We start from the raw sequence: 22,297 nt of genomic DNA on the forward strand, positions 1-22,297 counted from the left end.
TCGCTGTATAATTGTGCAGAGATAGCTATCAATTACTCAGTAATTGAGTAACCCACAAGACTACTGTTATTTTTTTTTTATTAATAACTATTATTTTGAAACTTCAGAAAAAAATGCATTCCCATAAAATTATACAATCATATGTTCTTAATCTACACTGCTTGCAAATAGGATTATATGTACAATCTGACTGGTTTTCATTAAGGAAATGCAAAATGGTAAATTGATTGCAAGTCATCAAGTTTAACCTGAAAATGTTACTTAAAAATTCTTATTCTAACCTCATTTCAAAATCTGAGGAAATGTAAAATATGTGTTCTGCATATAATGTATGCTGGATTTTTTTTTAAATTTGCTTTTATATAGCAGTCTTGATGTGCTTTGATTTCCTTGTACCTTTGGATAAAAGCCATTTTTTCAGTGATTTTGTATAAAACAAAGTCATAGTATTTTTCAATGTAAAGTAATTGTGAGAGAAAGGTTGTAGATGAACATACTCAGACAAGCTGTGAAAATACTATACTTTGCATTTGGCCATTTTGTACATCTTTTAGACGTGCCCGATTATCTTATTTTAACCCCTTCACCCCCAAGGGTGGTTTGCACGTTCATGACCGGGCCAATTTTTACAATTCTGACCACTGTACCTTTATGAGGTCATAACTCTGGAACGCTTCCATTGATCCCAGTGATTCTGACATTGTTTTCTCGTGACATATTGTACTTCATGTTAGTGGTAAAATTTCATTCAAATAACTTGCGTTTATTTGTGAAAAAAATGGAAATTTGGCAAAAATGTTGAAAATTTCGCAATTTTCCAACTTTGAATTTTTATGCCCTTAAATCACAGAGATACGGCACACAAAAAACTTGATAAGTAACATTTCTCACATGTTTACTTTACATCAGCACAATTTAGGAACCAAAATTTTTTTTTGTTAGGAAGTTATAAGGGTTAAAAGTTGACCAGCGATTTCTCATTTTTACAACACCATTTTGTTTTTAGGACCACATCACATTTGAAGCCACTTTGAGGGGTCTATATGATAGAAAATACCCAAAAGTGACACCATTCTAAAAACTGAACCCCTTAAGGTGCTCAAAACCACATTCAAGAAGTTTATTAACCCATTAGGTGCGTCACAGGAATTTTTTTGAATATTTAAAAAGAAATGAACATCTAACTTTTTTTCACAAAAAAAATACTTCAGGTTCAATTTTTTTTATTTTACCAAGGGTAACAGGAGAAATTGGACTGCAAAAGTTATTGTGCAATTTGTCCTGAGTACGCTGATACCTGATTTGTGGGGGGGAACGACTGTTTCGGCGCATGGCAGAGCTCAGAATGGAAGGAGCGCCGTTTGACTTTTTCAATGCAAAATTGGCTGGAATTCAGATCGGACGCCATGTCACGTTTGGAGAGTCCCTGATGTACCTAAACAGTGGAAACCCCCTACAAGTGACCCCATTTTGGAAACTAGACCCCCCAAGGAACTTATCTAGATATGTGGTGAGAACTTTGAACCCACAAGGGCTTTACAGAAGTTTATAACGTACAGCGGTACAATTAAAAAAATCATATTTTTTCCACAAAAATGATCTTTTCACCCCAATTTTTATTTTCCCAAGGGTAACAGGACCCTAAAAGTTATTGTGCAATTTGTCCTGAGTACGCTGATACCCCACGTGTGGGGGTAAACCACTATTTGGGCGCATGGCAGAGCTCGGAAGGGAAGCAGTGCCATTTGACGTTTTTGGCTGGAATTGAGATCGGACACCATGTCGCGTTTGGAAAACCCCTGATGTACCAAAACAGTGGAAACCCCCCACAAATGACACCATTTTGAAAACTAGACCCCCTAAGGAACTTATCTAGATGTGTGGTGAGAACTTTGAACCCCCATGGGCTTCACAGAAGTTTATAACATAAAGCCATACAATTAAAAAATCATATTTTTTCCACAAAAATGATCTTTTCACCCTCAATTCTTATTTTTCCAAGGGTAACAGGACCCTAAAAGTTATTGTGCAATTTGTCCTGAGTACGCTGATACCCCACATGTGGGGGTAAACCACTATTTGGGCGCATGGCAGAGCCCGGAAGGGAAGCAGCACCATTTGACGTTTTTGGCTGGAATTGAGATCGGACACCATGTCGCGTTTGGAAAACCCCTGATGTACCAAAACAGTGGAAATCCCCCACAAATGACACCATTTTGGAAACTAGACCCCCTAAGGCACTTATCTAGATGTGTGGTGAGAACTTTGAACCCCCATGGGCTTCACAGAAGTTTATAACATAAAGCCATACAATTAAAAAATCATATTTTTTCCACAAAAATGATCCTTTCACCCTCAATTCTTATTTTTCCAAGGGTAACAGGACTGTAAAAGTTATTGTGCAATTTGTTCTGAGTACGCTGATACCCCACATGTGGGGGTAAACCACTATTTGGGCGCCTGGCAGAGCTCGGAAGGGAAGCAGCGCCATTTGACGTTTTTGGCTGGAATTGAGATCGGACACCATGTCGCGTTTGGAAAACTCCTGATGTACCAAAACAGTGGTAACCCCCCACAAATGACACCATTTTGGAAACTAGACCCCCTAAGGAACTTATCTAGATGTGTGGTGAGCACTTTGACCCCCCCAGTGCTTCACAGAAGTTTATAATGCCCGGGCGTGAAAATAAATAATTCGTATTTTTTCCACAAACATGATCTTTTAGTCACCATTTTTTTATTTTCCCAAGGGTACCAGGAGAAATTGGACCCCAAGAGTTGTTGTCCAATTTGTCCTGAGTATGCTGATACCCCATATGTGGGAGAAAACTACTGTATGGGCACACGTCGGGGCTCGGAAGGGAAGTAGTGACGTTTTGGAATGCAGACTTTGATGGAATGGTCTGCGGGTGTCATGTTGCCTTTGGAGAGCCCCTAATGTACCTAAACAGTGGAAACCCCCCACATATGACCCCATTTTGAAAACTAGAGCCACTAAGGAACTTATCTAGATGTGAGGTGAGCACTTTGAACCCCCAAGGGCTTCACAGAAGTTTATAATGCCAGGGCATGAAAATAAAAAAATCGTATTTTTTCCAGAAACATGATCAATTAGTCCCCAATTTTTTCATTTTCCCAAGGGTAACAGGAGAAATTGGACCCCAAAAGTTGTTGTCCAATTTGGCCTGAGTACGCTGACACTCCATATGTGGGAGAAAACTACTGTATGGACACACGTCGGGGCTCGGAAGGGAAGCAGTGACGTTTTGGAATGCAGACTTTGATGGAATGGTCTGCGGGTGTCATGTGCGTTTGGAGAGCCCCTGATGTACCTAAACTATTGAAACTCCCCACAAGTGACCCCATTTTGGACACTAGACCCCCCACGGAACTTATCTAGATGTGTGGTGAGCACTTTGAACCCCCAAGTGCTTCACAGAAGTTTATAACATTCGGACGTGAAAATAAAAAAATCATTTTTTTCCACAAAAATGATATTTTTGCCCCCAATTTTTTATTTTCCTAAGGGTAACAGGAGAAATTGGACCCCAAAAATTGTTTTGCAATTTGTCCTGAGTAGGCTGATACCCTACATGTGGGGGTAAAACACTGTTTGGGCGTATGGCAGAGCTTGGAAGGGAAGGAGCACCATTTGACTTTTTCAACTCAGAATTGGCTGGAATTGAGATCAGACGCCATGTTGCATTTGGAGAGCCCCTGATGTGCCCAAACAGTGGAAACCCCCAATTATAATTCCAACCCTAACCCCAACACACCCCTAACCCTAATCTGAGCCCTAACCCTAGCCCTAACCCTAGCCCTAACCCTAGCCCTAACCCTAACCCTAACCCTAGCCCTAACCCTAGCCCTAACCCTAGACCTAGCCCTAACCCTAGCCCTAACCCTAAGGCTGTGTGCACACGCTGCAGATTTTGCTGCGGTTCCGCAGCGGTTTTGGCTGCTGCGGACCCCAGTACCATGATTCCCTATGAGAATCAAAAACCGCAGTGCAGACGGTGCGGAATTTTCCGCGCGGATTATCTGCGGTTTTCAATCCGCAGAAAGAATTGACATGTCAATTCTTTCTGCGGATTCTCCTGCGGTTTGCCATCTCCTCTATTGAGGAGATGAAAAACCGCAGGACAAAACCGCAGAGCAATCCGCAGGTAAAACCGCAGGTCTTTTGACCTGCGGTTTCACCTGCGGATTTTACAAAATCTGCGCGGATGAATCCGCACCTAATCCGCTGCGTGTGCACACAGCCTTACCCTAACGGGAAAATGGAGATAAATACTTTTTTTTTAGTTTTATTATTTTTCCCTAACTAAGGGGGTGATAACGGTGGGTTTGACTTACTATTTATGGCGGTTTTTATGTTTGGCGGCTGTCACACGCTAAAAGACGCTTTTTATTGTAAAATAGTTTTTGCATCACCACATTTTGAGAGCTATAATTTTTCCGTATTTTGACCCACTGAGTCATGTGAGGTCTTATTTTTTGCAGGACGAGTTGACGTTTTTATTGATACCATTTTCGGGCACGTGACATTTTTTGATCGCTTTTTATTCTTATTTTTGGGACGCAGAATGAACAAAAACCAGCGTTTCATGAATTTCTTTTGGGGGGGTGCGTTTACACCGTTCCGCGTGCGGTAAAATTGATAAAGCGGTTTTATTCTTTGGGTCAGTACGGTTACAGCGATACCTCATTTAGGTCTTTTTTTATGTTTTTGTCGGTTTTATGCAATGAAAACTATTTTATATAAAAAATAATTATTTTTGCATCGCTTTATTCTGTGAGCTATAACTTTTTTATTTTTTCGCTGATGATGCTGTGTGGTGGCTCGTTTTTTGCGGGACAAGATGACGTTTTCAGCGGTACCATGGATATTTATATGCGTCTTTTTGATCGCGCGTTATTACACTTTTTGTTTGGCGGTATGATAATAAATCATTATTTGTTGCTTCGTTTTTTATTTTTATTTTTTAAGGGGTTCGCTAAAAGGGTTAACTAATGGGACAGTTTTATAGGGCGGGTCATTACGGACGCGGCGATACCTAATATGTGTACTTTTATTGTTTGTTTTTTTTATTATTTCCAAAAAATGGATTTATTGAGGGAATATTTTTTTTTTTTTTCTAATTTATTTGGCGATTTTTTTAAATTTATTTTTACATTTTTTTTAATTTTTTTTTTACTTTATTACATAGTCCCAGGTGGGACATCACTGTCCTGTGACAGATCGCTGATCTGTCACATCACAGATCACTGTGACAGATCAGCAATCTGTCACAGGCATTGAAGAAGACTTCCTCTTGCCTGCGCTTTGCAGGCACTGAGGAAGCCAGCTTCCTCAGGTCCCTGAAGGCCCCCGTCGCCATCTTGGATTCGGGGGCCTGGAGGATAGGAGCCCCCCGCAGCAGCGCTGCACATTGCGCTGCCGTGGGGGGCTCAGGGAAGCACGGAGGGAGCCCCCTCCCTGCCGATGCTTCCCTTTAACTCCCGGTACACCGCGATCATGTTTGATCACGGTGTGCAAGGGGTTAACGTGTTGGGGCGGTCCGTGACCGCCCCTGACACATAGTGCCGGGTGTCAGCTGTGATAATCAGCTGACACCCGGCCGCGATCAGCGGCGCTCACCACGTGGGCGCCGCTGATCGCGGTAGACGTACTATCCCGTCCACGGTCATACGGGCCCGGGTACCGTGGACGGGATTGTACGTCGGATGTCAGGAAGGGGTTAAACAAGACATAGAATTATATCACTGTGCAACAAATTTCAGGGAAGTTCTAGTCCCCTGAGAAAATTTTATTGTATCTTTATTGTATCCATCCTGACTCCATGGAGGATGCCATGATCCAAGCAGTTCGCATGGATCACAGGCTGCGGGCTAGAGGCATTATGCAATGGGAAACACCATTATTCTTCAGTGGAGATGAGACCCAGACTCTTCCTATGGCTATGGAGGTGAGCGCTGTCACCTGTGAGGGAAAGGAAAGAAGACGCCGCCGGGAAAAGCAGTTGTGCTTCTATTGTGGGAAATCTGGACACTGGAAGAAGGACTGCCCCTCCTGTCCATCATCCTCCAAGATGGCGGAAAGCGACTAGGTCTGGGTAGTAGTCAAGGAGGCTACCCAGACCTTCAGGTACAATTTTCCTCATGTGCAAAAATGGTGCAGCAGGTGGAACTGGAACTTGGTTATGGTCCTGTTCAGACTACTGCTTTTATTGACTGCGGTTCTGCTGTGAACCTGATTGATACCAAGGTTATGACTCTTAATAAGATAGGGACAGTCAGGCTTCACGATCCTGTTAAACTTGTGGCTATTGACTCGTCGCCTCTTACCCAAGACGGTATCTGTTGCAGGTCTGAACTTTTTTCTCTAAAAGTGGGTTCCACTCATGTGGAAAAACTAAGTTGTCTTGTGCTAGATAACTTGCCTGCAGGACTGGTACTGGGGATCCCTTGGCTTCAACGCCATAATCCTACCATTGATTGGGTTACAGGGGAAATCACTCAATGGGGATGCAATAATAAATGTGGTAACCTGGGACATCTTGTTAACACTGTTAAATCCATGTCTGTGTCGTCTGTCGGTCTGGAAGGTATTCTGTAGTACCTGAAGGATTTCGAAGACGTTTTTTCCGAAAGTGAGGCTGAGGCGCTGCCACCACATAGACCCTTCGATTGTGCCATTGATTTAGTACCTGGAGCCAAGTTACCTAAAGCTCAATTGTTCAATTTGTCTGGGCCTGAGCGCCAAGCCATGAAGGAGTACATAGCTGAGAGTCTCCTCAAAGGGCATATCAGGCCTTCTGCGTCACCTGTGGCAGCAGGGTTCTTCTTTGTGAAGAAAAAAGATGGTGGTTTGTGGCCGTGCCTCGACTTTCAGGAACTGAACAAGATAACGGTTAGGAACTCTTACCTGCTTCCCCTCATCCCAGATTTATTTAACCAGTTAGCTGGGGCCCAATGGTTCTCAAAGTTAGATCTGCGGGGGGCCTACAATCTGATAAGGGTTCGGGAAGGGGACGAGTGGAAAACTGCATTCCTCACATCAGAAGGACTCTTTGAGAACCTGGTAATGCCGTTTGGGTTAACCAATGCACATGCTATTTTCCAAAATGTCATCAATGTTGTGTTTTCTGATCTGATAGGCCGTTTTGTTATTATTTATTTGGATGACATTTTGGTGTATTCCCCAGACAGTCAATCTCACTTGCAACATCAAAAGACAGTTCTCCAGAGACTCAGGGAAAACCAATTGTTCGCTAAATTGGAAAAATGTTCGTTTTTTGTACAGGAGCTGTCTTATTTGGGGTTGACTGTGTCCTGTGAGGGGTTTCGTATGGATCCTAAGAAGGTGCTGGTGATCGCTGACTGGGTTCAGCCTCGAGATCTCAAGGGGCTCCAGCGCTTCTTAGGATTTGTGAACTATTACCGGAGGTTCATTAAAGGTTTCTTACAAGTGGTTAAACCACTCACGGATCTTACCCAGAAGGGCGCTGATGTAAAAAATTGGTCTGTACTAGTGTTGAGCATTCCGATACTGCAAATATCGGGTATCGGCTGATATTCGCTGTATTGGAATTCTGATACCGAGTACCGATATTTTTTCAATTTCGGATATCGGAATTGGAAGTTCCCATAATGCAATGAGACACTGTTGTGGCTCTGATTGGCTGCCGAAATGATGTCATCATGATGCACGGTCTGTGCTCATCATGATATGCCGTCAGTTCGGGCCTTCCGGGGGGTCTGTGCCGACTGCCCGGGGGTCTGTACTGGCCTGCCGGGGGTCTGTGCTGACTGCCCTGGGGTCTGTGCTGACTGCCCGGGGGTCTGTGCGGACTGCCGGGGGTCTGTGCTGGCCTGCCGGTGGTCTGTGCCGACTGTCTGGGGGTCTGTGCAGGCTGCGGGGGTCTGTGCAGGCATCGTCCGATGGGACTACAAGTCCCATCGGGCGATGCCTGCTACCATGACGGTGATTGACACATTAGGCAATGATGGGACAGTAGTAGTCCCATCATCCGGCTAATGTGTTGAATGTAAAAAAAATATAAAAAATACATACTACATACGTACTACATGCAACATGCATACTACATACATGCTACATACATTCAACATACATACTACATACATGCTACATGCTACATACATACTACATGCATGCAACATACATATATACTACATATATACCACATGCACGAAAAATGCATACTACATATATACCACACATATACTACATGCATGCAACATACATACATACTACATATATACCACATGCATGCAACATACATACTACATATATACCACATGCATGCAACATGCATACTACATGTATACCACATATATACTACATGCATGCAACATACATATATACTACATATATACTACATGCTACATGCATACTACATATATACTACATGCATGCAACATACATACATACTACATATATACCACATGCATGCAACATGCATACTACATATATACCACATATATACTACATGCATGCAACATACATATATACTACATATATACTACATGCAACATGCATACTACATATATACTACATGCATGCAACATACATACTACATATATACCACATGCATGCAACATGCATACTACATATATACCACATGCATGCAACATGCATACTACATATATACCACATATATACTACATGCATGCAACATACATATATACTACATATATACTACATGCTACATGCATACTACATATATACTACATGCATGCAACATACATACATACTACATATATACCACATGCATGCAACATGCATACTACATATATACCACATATATACTACATGCATGCAACATACATATATACTACATATATACTACATGCAACATGCATACTACATATATACTACATGCATGCAACATACATACTACATATATACCACATGCATGCAACATGCATACTACATATATACCACATGCATGCAACATGCATACTACATACATACCACATATATACTACATGCATACAACATACATACATACTACATATATACTACATGCATGCAACATGCATACTACATATATACCACATATACACTGCATGCATGCAACATACATATATACTACATGCAACATGCATACTACATATATACTACATGCATGCAAGATACATATATACAACATATATACTACATGCATGCAACATACATATATACAACATATATACTACATGCAACATACATACTACATATATACTACATATATACTACATGCATGCAATATACATATATACTACATATATACTACATGCAACATACATACTTCATATATACTACATGCATGCAACATGCATACTACATATATACCACATATATACTACATGCATGCAACATACATACTGTATATACTACATATACTACATGCAACATACATACGTCATATATACTACATGCATGCAACATACATACATACTACATATATACCACATATATACTACATGCATACTACATATATACCACATGCATGCAACATACATATAAACAACATATATACTACATGCATGCACCATACATATATACAACATATATACTACATGCATGCAACATGCATACTACATATATACCACATGCATGCAACATGCATACTACATATATACTACATGCATGCAACATACATACATACTACATATATACCACATGCATGCAACATGTATACTACATATATATTACATATATACTACATGCATGCAAGATACATATATACTACATACAATACATTCATACAATACAAACATATAGACATACAGTACATATAACATAGAGTACATACTCACCATCACTTGTCACTTTTTTCCCCGAAGCCATTGTCATCTGTGGAATAAATATTAAAATAACAAACCACCAATATACTTACCCCTGATCCGCAGAAGTCCACGAGTGTCCCACGACGATCTTGCGTGGAGAACAGCAGCATCAGCTGATGCTACCGTTCTCTACTGGCTCCAGGAATCCAATGACGGGAGGTAGGTATCCTTCCGCACTGTATTCCTCCGCCACTGTAAAAAAAAAGTCCCTAGTCTCACTTTATGGCAAAAGCTGCGTGGGAAATTTCTCACACAGCAATGCCATAAAGTGAGACTAGGGACTTTTTTTTACAGTGGCGGAGGAATACAGTGCGGAAGGATACCTACCTCCCGTCATTGGATTCCTGGAGCCCGTAGAGAATGGTAGCATCAGCTGATGCTGCTGTTCTCCACATAAGATCATCGTGGGACACTCGTGGACTTCTGCGGATCAGGGGTAAGTATATTGGTGGTTTGTTATTTTAATATTTATTCCATAGATGACAATGGCTTTGGGGAACAAAGTGACAAGTGATGGTGAGTATGTACTCTATGTTATATGTACTGTATGTCTATATGTATGTATTGTATGAATGTATTGTATGTAGTATATATGTATCTTGCATGCATGTAGTATATATGTAGTATATATGTAGTATGCATGTTGCATGCATGTGGTATATACAGTATGTAGTATGTATGTATGTTGCATGCATGTAGTATATATGTAGTATTCATGTTGCATGTAGTATATATGTATGTTGCATGCATGTAGTATATATGTGGTATATATGTAGTATGCATGTTGCATGCATGTGGTATATATGTAGTATGTATGTATGTTGCATGCATGTAGTATATATGTAGTATGCATGTTGCATGCATGTAGTATATATGTTGCATGTATGTAGTATGTATGTTGCATGTATGTAGCATGTATGTAGTATGTATGTAGCATGTAGTATGTATTTTTTTTTTTACATTCAACACATTAGCCGGATGATGGGACTACTACTGTCCCATCATTGGCTAATGTGTCAATCACCGTCATGGTAGCAGGCATCGCCCGATGGGACTTGTAGTCCCATCGGACGATGCCTGCACAGACCCCTGCAGCCTGCACAGACCCCCGGACAGTAGGTACAGACCACCGGCAGGCCGGCACAGCCCCCTGGCAGGCCAGTACAGACCCCCACCCTATCACGGTTGTCACGGATCACAACAAATTGGCATACCTTGAATCTGCTAAGAGGCTTACTCCTAGACAAGCCTGTTGGTCACTTTTTTTTCACGATTTCAGTTCGCCATTACTTTTCGACCGGGGACCAAAAATGTTAAAGCGGATGCCCTGTCCAGAAGTTTTGATCCAGTGTCTCCCCCTGAGCCGCCGTCCTCCATTCTTCCCCCAGGGGTGGTAGTGGCCGGGGTCTCAACTGAGTTGGAACAAGAAATTCTAAGGGCTCAGGCCCTAGCTCTGGCAACCAGGCCAGGGGATAAACTGTTTGTTCCAGATTCATTGCAGCCTAGACTTTGCAGGAGTTTCATGAGTCTAGGCTGAGTGCTCATCCAGGTATCACGGCCACTAGAGAGGCAGTAGCCAGGGGTTTTTGGTGGCCTTCATTAAGGTCCAATGTCTAGGAATTTGTTTCTGGTTGTGGCATGTGTGCCCGTTCCAAAAGCTCGCATAACCGATCGGCTGGGGAACTCATACCTTTAACGGTTCCTGATAGGCCATGGACTCATCTTTCCATGGATCTTATTACCGGCCTTCTACCTTCCAGGGGCAATACCGTGATCTGGGTGGTGGTGAATAGGTTTTCTAAACAGGCCCATTTCATTCCCTTGGCAGCATTACCCTCAGCAGAAACATTGTCAAGGTTGTTTGTGCAGCATGTGGTCCGATTGCATGGGGTACCACTGAATGTTGTGTCTGACAGAGGTGTGCAGTTTGTGGCCAAATTTTGGAGGGCGTTCTGTATGAAATTGGGCATCTCACTCTCCTTTTCGTCGGCATATCACCCGGAGAGTAATGGTCAGACAGAACGCACCAATCAATCCCTGGAACAAATTCTCAGGTGTCTGACCTCCGCCAGACAGGAGGATTGGTGTGATGCGTTACCGTTGTCTGAATTCGCTTTTAACAACCAGGTGAGTCAGTCCACTAACATGTTCCCATTCCTGATTAACTATGGGTTTAATCCGCATTTTGGGGAGTTTTCTCGGGTGGATTCCGGTTGTCCAGGGGCAGAGGGGTCCGTTCAACGGTTAAAAAACCTCTGGGCTGAAGTCCGGCGTAATATCTCTCGGGCCCAGGGGAGATACAAATATTTTGCTGACAAAAAGAGAGCCTCAGGAGACATGTTTCAGGTGGGAGAGAAGGTTTGGCTCTCCACACGTAACATCAACTTAAAGGTACCATCAGCTAAGTTGAGACCAAAGTTCATTGGTCCGTACGAGATTATGGAGATTGTCAACCGAGTGGCATATAGGTTGTGTCTCCCCGCCTCCTTAAAAAAATCCAATGTGTTCCATAAATCTCTGTTGAAACCGCAGGATCTGTCAAAGAGAAATCTGAGTCTGTTGTTCCTCCAGTGCTGGTGGAGGGTCAATTGGAGTATGAGGTCGGACATATTGTGGACTCTCGGCGGGTGCGCCGCTCTTTGCAGTACCTGATCCACTGGAAGGGATATGGACCAGAAGAGCGCTCATGGGTCCCTGCTCGCTTGGTACATGCAGATCGCCTGTTTCAGGCTTTCCATGCCAAGTACCCAGGGAAGCCTGGGGTCCTAAGGCCCCCATTGAGAGGGGGGTACTGTTATGATCCCAGTGCAGGTCTTTGAGCTGCACACCTGGGGTTAATGTCTGGAGCTTGGTGCAGGTTTTGACCTGCACATCTGGGGTTAATGATTGTGGCCTCTTTCTGGTTCTGGGAGAGCTTCTTAAACCCCTGGGAAGCTTCAATCCCTGCCAGTTAAACTTTTGCCTTTGGCCTAGTGTGCTGACCACTGTGTGCTTGTTTGTTGCTATATCTTGTTTATATAGTTTTGACCCGGTTCTGTTTCCCGTTGTGAGTTTGCCTGTTGATTTTGTACTGCGTTATTATCTCTGTGTATGACTCATTGCCTGTGACCTGACTACTCTCTGCTCGCCCCTCTTGTACCTTTGCAGCTATCTCTGTGTGTGACTCGTTGGCTACGTCTTGACTATTCTCCCTGTCTATGCCCCCTGGTAACTTTGTCTCGCAGTTACCCTGCTAGGAGTTATCTTGCAGCTCCTAGCTCTGTGGAGTTTAGGCCACGCCCCTAGCAGTCACGTGCTTCAGGTCCTGCGGCTCTGAAGTATACATCTACTCGGCTGCTGCCCGCTCCACAGGTATCTTTGAGCACTGTTCACTTTACTCAGGACACACGCACTGGCTCAGTGAGCAAGTTCAGTGCGGTGTTCCTGACAGATATGCTGAACACGAATATATGCTTCAAAAGTCTGTATCACGTGAGGTTTACCTTATTTAATCTTTGCATTATTTATTCTTGGAAATTTCTGTTGCAAGTTAGAAAAGACTTCCGATTCTTTGTTCATTCCTTTGACAAAATTCTTCATAAGCCCAAGTTTAACATGCAAGGAGGGAGAAATATTTTTGCTGCATCAATGTGAGGATTATGTTTAAAATTCTTCTGTCCAGCAACCAGGTTTTCACAGAGTGGCCAGTCCTTTTTAAAATAGTGCATTTCTTGTGCACGACTGTCCCACTCACAAATAAAGCAACAATACTTGGTATATCCAAGCTGCTGTCCAAGAAGAAGTGCAACAACTTTTAGATCACCACATATGTTCCAGTTATAATTTCTATAATTAATGTGGGTCAACAGTAACTCCATTTTCTCATATGTTTCTTTCAATAGTTATAGAAGGATAGATATTTCCATTGTGTAGTAAAACAGCCTTCACACTTAAAACTGACAAGTCAATGAACAGTCGCCATTCCTTCGCATCATGTTCGCATCCAAGAGCACCAAACAACCCCAAGAGGTTGTTGAAAAAGGTTAAACTATCGACCTGGTTGAAAAATTGATTAAGGTCTTCTTGATGACTGCGAAAAACAGAAACTCTTGTTCCAGGTAATAAGAGATTCTGTTCTTGTAGCCTTGATTCCAATAATTCTGCCTGCCTCTTTGACAATTTCAAATCTCTGACCAAGTAACTCAGATCAGCTTGATTGAACATATGTGGATTAGATGTAGAAGGCTCAAAGTCTGAGTCTGCAGCAGTTTCATTTTCCACTGAAATTGTTAGTTCATCTTCATCCTCCTCCATTGTCCATACTTTGGATGGCTTTGGAACATGAAGACTTTCATCGTGTGGCACTGGTCTTATGGCTGAAGGAAGATTAGGATATTCTGTTGATTTCTTATTCTTTGCTGAATATCCTGTTACATTTGTAAGGCAGAAGTAGCAATCTGTTACATGATCTCTCTGATCTCTCCATATCATTGGGACAGCAAACGACATTGAAGGTCGTGATCCATTCAGCCATGCTCTAAGCATATCAGTATTGTCTTTTGATTCCTCCCCCGGTCAGCCAAATGATTCACTGAACCTGTGCGGAATTCGCATGATAAGTGCTTGCATATGGGTAGATCAGCGATTTATGTTATTTCCGTGGAAAATTCAGAATATACTGTTTCAGAAAAAGTTCATATATGAGTTTTTAGAATTACAATAGAATATTATGATGTTTTGTATCATTTCTCAAAAACCTTACGTGATAGGAAAAATCTGAAGTAATTTCTGAAATCAGCATGAAAAAACCTATCGGGAACACTCAAAATTGTCCAAGGAACAAAACAATGTTATCAACAATCTTGCTAGAGAAGAGGAAAGCATATGATATTTATTTTTAGAAATCCCTAAAAACTAGATGTGTTCTCCAACACAAGTACCTATTTCACCCTCTGCATATACAGCGGGTACGGAAAGTAATCAGACCCCTTTAAGTTTTTCACTGTGTCATTGCAGCCATTTGTTAAATTCAAAAAAGTTATTTTTTTTCTCATTAATGTACACCCTGTACTCCATCTTGACTGGAAAAAAACAGAAATATAGTAATTTTTGCAAATTTATTAAAAAAGTAAAACTGAAATATATATTTGTGTGATTCACCGCGCTATGCTGAGCAGATGTATACAAAAAAAAAAAAGGGGGAAATAAATACTTAACAGCAGTTATACGTACTTACTTTAAAATGAAGTTGATGTAGAATATTCTGTGTAAGTTGAGATGTCTACGTGGTAAGTAGTTTGCAGGTTGTCTGATGGTAGAGATCTCATTTTTGATAGCTGCTGATGCTATTGGAACAATGATATATTAAGGTACCAATAAAACATACAAAAGGTCACACCACTCCTTGCATGTCCACCATACTCACTGGTTGTATCTTAACGTTTATATTCTCTTCGGGGTGTTCCCTTTATGGTGGATCAATTGATACAATACTAAATATGAAGAGAACTTCAATTACTAACAGTGACCACAACCTTGATATTCAGTCCCAGTTCCTGGGGTACATATGCACTTACTTGTGATAGATTTGTAATGCTACCCAGGTGTAAATCCTGATAGACTCTCTATAATGGTCTTTGTTGGCTTTATTTAGAGCCAGTACAGGGACGATATCCACTGTTGAAAAAAATGACAAAGTGCTAGGTAAGGAGGGATCCACTAAACCCACAAATAGTGCTAGCGTTCCAGTAGCCAGTTAGTCCTGGTAGGACTTCTATGCACTTACTTCTGGTAATTGCTCTGTCGCAGTATGGCTGAGGCAGCAGCTGCTGATAGAGTGATAAGCAATGCAGTGTAAGGAGGGATCCACTAGATACCCTAATTATGCTAGCGTTCCAATAATCAGTTAGTCCTAATAGGACTTCTATGCACTTACTTCTGGTGATTGCTCTGGCGCAATCTGGCTGAGGCAGCGGCTGAGGCAGCGGCTCTGGCTGAGGCAGCGGCTGCTGATGGAGCGATAAGCTATGTAGCATGTAGTAGGGGAGCGGGTAGACGCCAGCACCTCGTGTACTCCGGCCAGAAGTATTGACGAGGATGCGGCGAGAGTGGGGGGCGGAGCTACTGTGACGTCACAGGCAGGGAGGAGGACAGGTGCACGAGAGGCACAAACCAACCAACATGTTTCGAGGGGGGCTTGCTGTCTTAGCCCTGATGAAGAGGGAAGCCCCCTTGAAACATGTTGGTTGGTTTGTGCCTCTCGTGCACCTGTCCTCCTCCCTGCCTGCGACATCACAGTAGCTCCGCCCCCCACTCTCGCCGCGTCCTAGTCAATACTTCCGGCCGGAGTACACGAGGTGCTGGCGTCTACCCGCTCCCCTACTACACGCTGCATAGCTTATCGCTCCATCAGCAGCCGCTGCCTCAGCCAGAGCCGCTGCCTCAGCCAGATTGCGCCAGAGCAATCACCAGCAGTAAGTGCATAGAAGTCCTATTAGGACTAACTGAATATTGGAACGCTAGCATAATTAGGGTGTCTAGTGGATCCCTCCTTACACTGCATCGCTTATCACTCTATCAGCAGCTGCTGCCTCAGCCAGACTGCGACAGAGCAATTACCAGAAGTAAGTGCATAGAAGTCCTACCAGGACTAACTGGCTACTGGAACGCTAGCACTATTTGTGGGTTTAGTGGATCCCTCCTTACCCAGCACTTTGTCATTTTTTTCAACAGTGGATATCGTCCCTGCACTGGCTCTAAATAAAGCCAACAAAGACCATTATAGAGAGTCTATCAGGATTTACACCTGGGTAGCATAACAAATCTAGCACAAGTAAGTGCATATGTACCCCAGGAACTGGGACTGAATATCAAGGTTGTGGTCACTGTTAGTAATTGAAATTCTCTTCATATTTAAATTCATATTTAGTATTGTATCAATTGATCCACCATAAAGGGAACACCCCGAAGAGAATATAAATGTTAAGATACAACCAGTGAGTATGGTGGACATGCAAGGAGTGGTGTGACCTTTTGTATGTTTTATTGGTACCTTAATATATCATTGTTCCAATAGCATCAGCAGCTATCAAAAACGAGATCTCTACCATCATATAACCTGCAAACTACTTACCACGTAGACATCTCAACTTACACAGAATATTCTACATCAACTTCATTTTTAAGTAAGTACGTATAACTGCTGTTAAGTATTTATTTCCCCCTTTTTTTTTTGTATACATCTGCTCAGCATAGCGCGGTGAATCACACAAATATACGGTTCGCTCAGACTTTATAACAGGAGCCGACACAGTCCTGTCTCTTCACCACCTGCATCTGAGTTTTTTGGATAGGTAGCGCCCGTGTTACTTTACCGTAATTATTTAAAACTGAAATATCACATGGTCATAAGTATTCAGACCCTTTGCTCAGTATTGAGTAGAAGCACCCTTTTGATCTAGTACAGCCATGAATCTTCTTGGGAATGATGCAACAAGTTTATCATACCTGGATTTGGGGATCCTCTTACCATTCTTTCTTGCAGATCTTCTCCAGTTGCAGAGTATACATTAATGAGAAAGAAAATAACTTTTTTGAATTTACTAAATGGCTGCAATGAAACAAAGAGTGAAAAATTTAAAGGGGTCTGATTACTTTCCGTACCCAGTGTAAGTAGTATTTTAAAGCAAAAAAGATACAGTTATTTTTGAAAAGCTAAATGTTTTTTGTGTTGTTATACTACTTTTGCAAGTTGAAGTTATAGAGACAGAATTCCCAACAGGAACCTGTACTCAAGCTGTCTGTGACTTTTAATATTTGTAACATTTTTACCATAAACCCTTTTAATACTAATATTTAAAGGTTGTACATTTGCTGAATGAAAGGTTGTTCGTCTCTTATTTTTATAAAACCAGAATCCAAAGTGTGATTGCATATTGTTATTATTTAGGAAATAGACACATTGTTGCATCTCCTTATTACGGAATAGGGGCTAGAGGATCTTGATGAAGATTCAGGAAATGGAATCTGTCACCAGGTTTTTGGCACCTAATCTGAGAACAGCATAATGTAGAGACAGAAACTCTGATTCCAGTTATGTGCCACTGGTCTGCTTGCTGTAGTTTTGATAAATTCACTGTTTTATCACCAGGAGATTATCACTAGAGAATTAGTAAACTGATTGCCATGTAGTCATCCATAATCATGAGCTCTGTATAAGCATGCCCCCACCAGTGATTGGCAACTTTCTACCTATGCACAGTGTACACAAAGCTATCAGTCAGTGTTCTGGGTGGTGTTATACAGAACTAAGCATTCATAGAACTGGTAGATCTCCAGCCTTCACATGAGTGTTTTACCAAAATTGCAGCAAACAGCTCAGTGAGTGATAAATTGTAGGAATCAGGATCTTTGCCCCTACCTCATGCTGCTCTTGTAAATTTTTGCAATCATTTGTGATTGGAGAAATATAAACAGGAAATTTTAACCAGGTCCTCGGCCATACTGTTCTCCATTCTTTTCTAAGCTAAACTGAATAGTCTTCTCCTGCTATAACTATGGTTTAAGATATTATAATTTTGTAAGTCACTATGCATAGCTTGGTAATTGATGCACTATTGGAACACATTATGTCTTTATATATATACATATGTAAGGAGAAGTGCCAGAGCCGGGGTGCCTGTTACATGCCGGTGCTGGAATTGCCTGGACTGTCACCAGTGCTGCAGGGGGGAAGACTAAAAGCGCAGGACAGACATGTGACTGACTTGAGGAAGGTGGGCAGATATAGCATGCTGCGCGGGAAAACAGACAGAGCCTGCATGGGAAAGATAAGTGGCGGATCGAGTGCTGCCACTGCTGAGAAGAATGACCCCGTGCAACGGTACTCTCAGCTGACAGGTGACCAGCAGACAGACTGTCCTCCTCCCTGACAGCTTCCAAACTGAAGTCACTGACCAGACCGTTGACTAAATGCCAGGAAAGACGCCAGGCGGGGCCAGGTCTTAATAGGCCAGAACTGTCATACACCACAGAGCAAAGGCTCGCTCTAGCGGCATCTCATGATGGATTCAGTACCGTGCCAGTTATCGTAAGGTACAGGAAACCTACCCGTCACTCAGAGACTGCGACGAGATGACCTGCACCGCTGTTGTCGGTACCACCATTGGACTCCCACCAAGTCAAGACTCCATCGAGATGACCTGCGCCGCTGTTGCCGGTGCCACCATTGGAACCCTGAACCTCTTCACTTCTGAAGACTATGTAAGGGGAAAGAACAAACTAGGCTTGTCTCCTACATGAAGGGTCCGGGACCGTCGGGGCTGTCACTTATATTGCAGGGTAGAAAGCTTGAGACTTTAGACCGTACTCTGTGTTTGAGAAATGCGGGCATGGCTAAGTGGACAGAGCTGTAGCGTGCGAGTGACCAGACAGTTTGGGCGGGAACTTCGGGCGCATGGGACGCCTGTGAGGTAAAATCAGCTGAGAGGCATCTGGGCAGAGCAGAGCAGAGTCTGGGATGGCAGAATGCTTTGAGAGGAGACCATCGGCTGAGTACCGCTCAGACACCACTGTCCCAGCTGACATCACTGCCCTCGCTGAGACTGCTGACACAACTGACAATGAGCCATCCTCACTGACAGTACTGACCGTGAGACACAAGGTCTGTGAACGCGAGTTAGGTGTGTGTCAATTCGGCACAGCAAAGCAGGTTGCCGATTGTAAACTGTGTTAGGGCAGTGCTGCAAATCTCCTTAGTGTTGGGACACTCACTGCTGAGGATAAGGACATATCCCTCTTCATTACCACACCTGCTGGACCCAAGACCTGCATCAGGATCCCAAGGATTCGCCGCCATCGTCAGGACCATGGGAGGACACCGCCAATGTCAAAAGATACTACATAATTTACCTCAGGATTGTGACAGACCCTCACTGTGGTGCAATCTAGGTAGCACCAGTCACAGACAGAAGTTCAACCGTGACTGGCGCCTGAGTGATAAGTTATATTTTATTGTATTGTCGGCTTTACTAGCCCCTGTTCCTTAAGTTATCCCCATTAGCCTTTTGCTGTATTAGGGAATATTATCCCTTCATTTTCTTCCTGCATGGTGTTTCTACTGTATAATAAACCCTTTTCACCCTTGGTCTGTGTACAGTCCGTTACTACAACTACATTCCGATAAGTTTAAACTCTTTCTTACTGAACTCTCGCTCGTCCCTTACCAACCCTGTCATACTCCCAGTTCTACCCCGTCCAAACTCCCTTTCCCTTCCTTTGTCCTATTACTACCGCTCCGTGCCCTGCTACTCCCTGCATGGAGTATATTTGTTGTTAATAAAATCCTGTTAACTCTTGATCTATCTCCTGTCTGTGACGACATCCTGCATTTCTGCGATCTCTACACATACACACACATACTATATATATTTACTGTATATATGTGTACATACAGAGTATATATATGTATATACAGTTATGCTCATAAGTCTACATACCCCAGCATAATTTTTCCATTCTTGACCTTTTTTCAGAGAATATGAATGATAACACCAAAACTTTTTCTCTACTCATGATTAGTGGTTGAGGGAAGCCATTTCTTCTTCTGTGTTTTCTCTTTTTAAATCATAATGGCAACCAAAAACATACAAATGACCCTGATCAAAAGTTTACATACCCCATTTCTTAATACTGTGTATTGCCCCCTCTAACATCAATGACAGCTTGACGTCTTTTGTGGTAGTTGTGGATGAGGTTCCTTATTTTCTCAGATGGTAAAGTTGTCCACTCTTCTTGGCAAAAACTATCAGTTCATGTAAATTCCTGGACTGTCTAGCATGAACGGTGCGCTTGAGATCTCCTCAGAGTGGCTCAATGATATTGAGATCAGGAGACTGAGATGGCCTCTTCAGAACCTTCACTTTGTTCTGCCAATGGCAGGTTGACTTGGCCTTGTGTTTTGGATCGTTGTCATGTTGGAACATCCAAATACATCCCTTGTGCAGCTTCCAGGCTGATGATTGCAAATTTGCCTCCAGTATTTGCTGATAACGTGCTGCATTTATCTTTCCTTCAACTTTGACCAAGTTACCTGTGCCTTTGTAGCTCACACATCCCCAAAACATCAGCAATCCACCTCCGTGCTTTACAGTATGAATGGTGTTTTTGTCATGGTTTGGACAGGGTTAATTGTTGTGGCCTCATTTTCGATCAAGGAGGGATATTTATACCCATGCTGGACTAGGTTTCTCTGTCAGTTATACTCCTGACCTCAGCTGAGTTAAGTTGACCCTGGTATTTTGTGTGTTTGTGTCTTGTGCCTGCACTGCATGTATGTTTCCTGGTTCTGATCTGGTCTGTCCCTCAATTTGCTATTGCCTGTTGATTCTGTACCTCGTTTCTTGGCTCTTTTGGTAATTGACTTTGGCTTGTCTCCTGACTATGTTTTTGTCTCACTCCTTTTGTCCTGTGCTGTCCTCCTGTTACTGACCTTAGCTAGTCCGACCTCTCTCCCGGCGTTGCCGCTTCTTTCCAACTTCTGCTCCCCAGTTCGCACGAGTACTAGTTCTAGCCTTTAGGACCTTCCTGCTCTGGTCATGTGATCCGCCAGGTCTTTGTCTCTGCACACTGTCATTTCAGCCTGCTACTTTCTCCATCCCTCCCCCTCTGGAGCGTGTGCTCGGTAAACACAGTCTTCTTCGGTACTGTTCTCTCTCTCTCTAGTGTGTATGCACCACACTCGCTTTCTGCCTCCTGACAGTTCCTTTCATTATAGGCCTTGTTGACCTCTCTCCAAATGTAACATTTATGGTGGTAGCCAAAAAGTTCAATTTTGGTCTCATCACTCCAATTACCTTGTTCCAGAAGTTTTGAGGCTTGTCTTTGTGCTGTTTTGCATATTGTACGTGAGATATTTTGTGGCATTTGCACAGTAATGGCTTTCTTCTGGCGACTAGACCATGCAACCCATTTTTCTTCAAGGGCCTCCTGATTGTGCATCTTGAAACAGCCACACCGCTAGTTTTCAGAGAGTCCAGTATTTCAGCTGATGTTATTTGTGTTTTTTTTTGTATCTGGAACAATTTTCCTGACAGTTGTGGATGAAACTTTTGTTGGTCTACATGACTCTGGTTTTGTTTTTACAGAGCCCCTGATTTTCCTTGTGTTAATCACAGTTTGAATGCTGCTGACAGGCATTATCAATTCTTTGGATATCTTTGTGTATAACTTTCCTGTTTTATACAGTTCAACTACCTTTTCCCATAGATATGTTGACAATTCTTTTGCTTTCCCCATGACTCACAATCTATAAACGTCAGTGGCTGGATGAAAGATGCAAGAGTCTGTCTGAATCCCATAAACTCACTCAGCTTTTATGCACACACACTGATTACAAGCAAACAGGGCACTGGTGAGGATGTTACCTTAAGTAGCGACTCAAACCCATTTGTGCCAACTTCTGTGA

This window comes from Dendrobates tinctorius, unplaced genomic scaffold (genome assembly GCF_039654945.1).
Source record: "Dendrobates tinctorius isolate UK_male_01 unplaced genomic scaffold, ASM3965494v1 ptg000030l, whole genome shotgun sequence".
In the NCBI taxonomy this organism is placed as follows: Eukaryota; Metazoa; Chordata; class Amphibia; order Anura; family Dendrobatidae; genus Dendrobates; species Dendrobates tinctorius.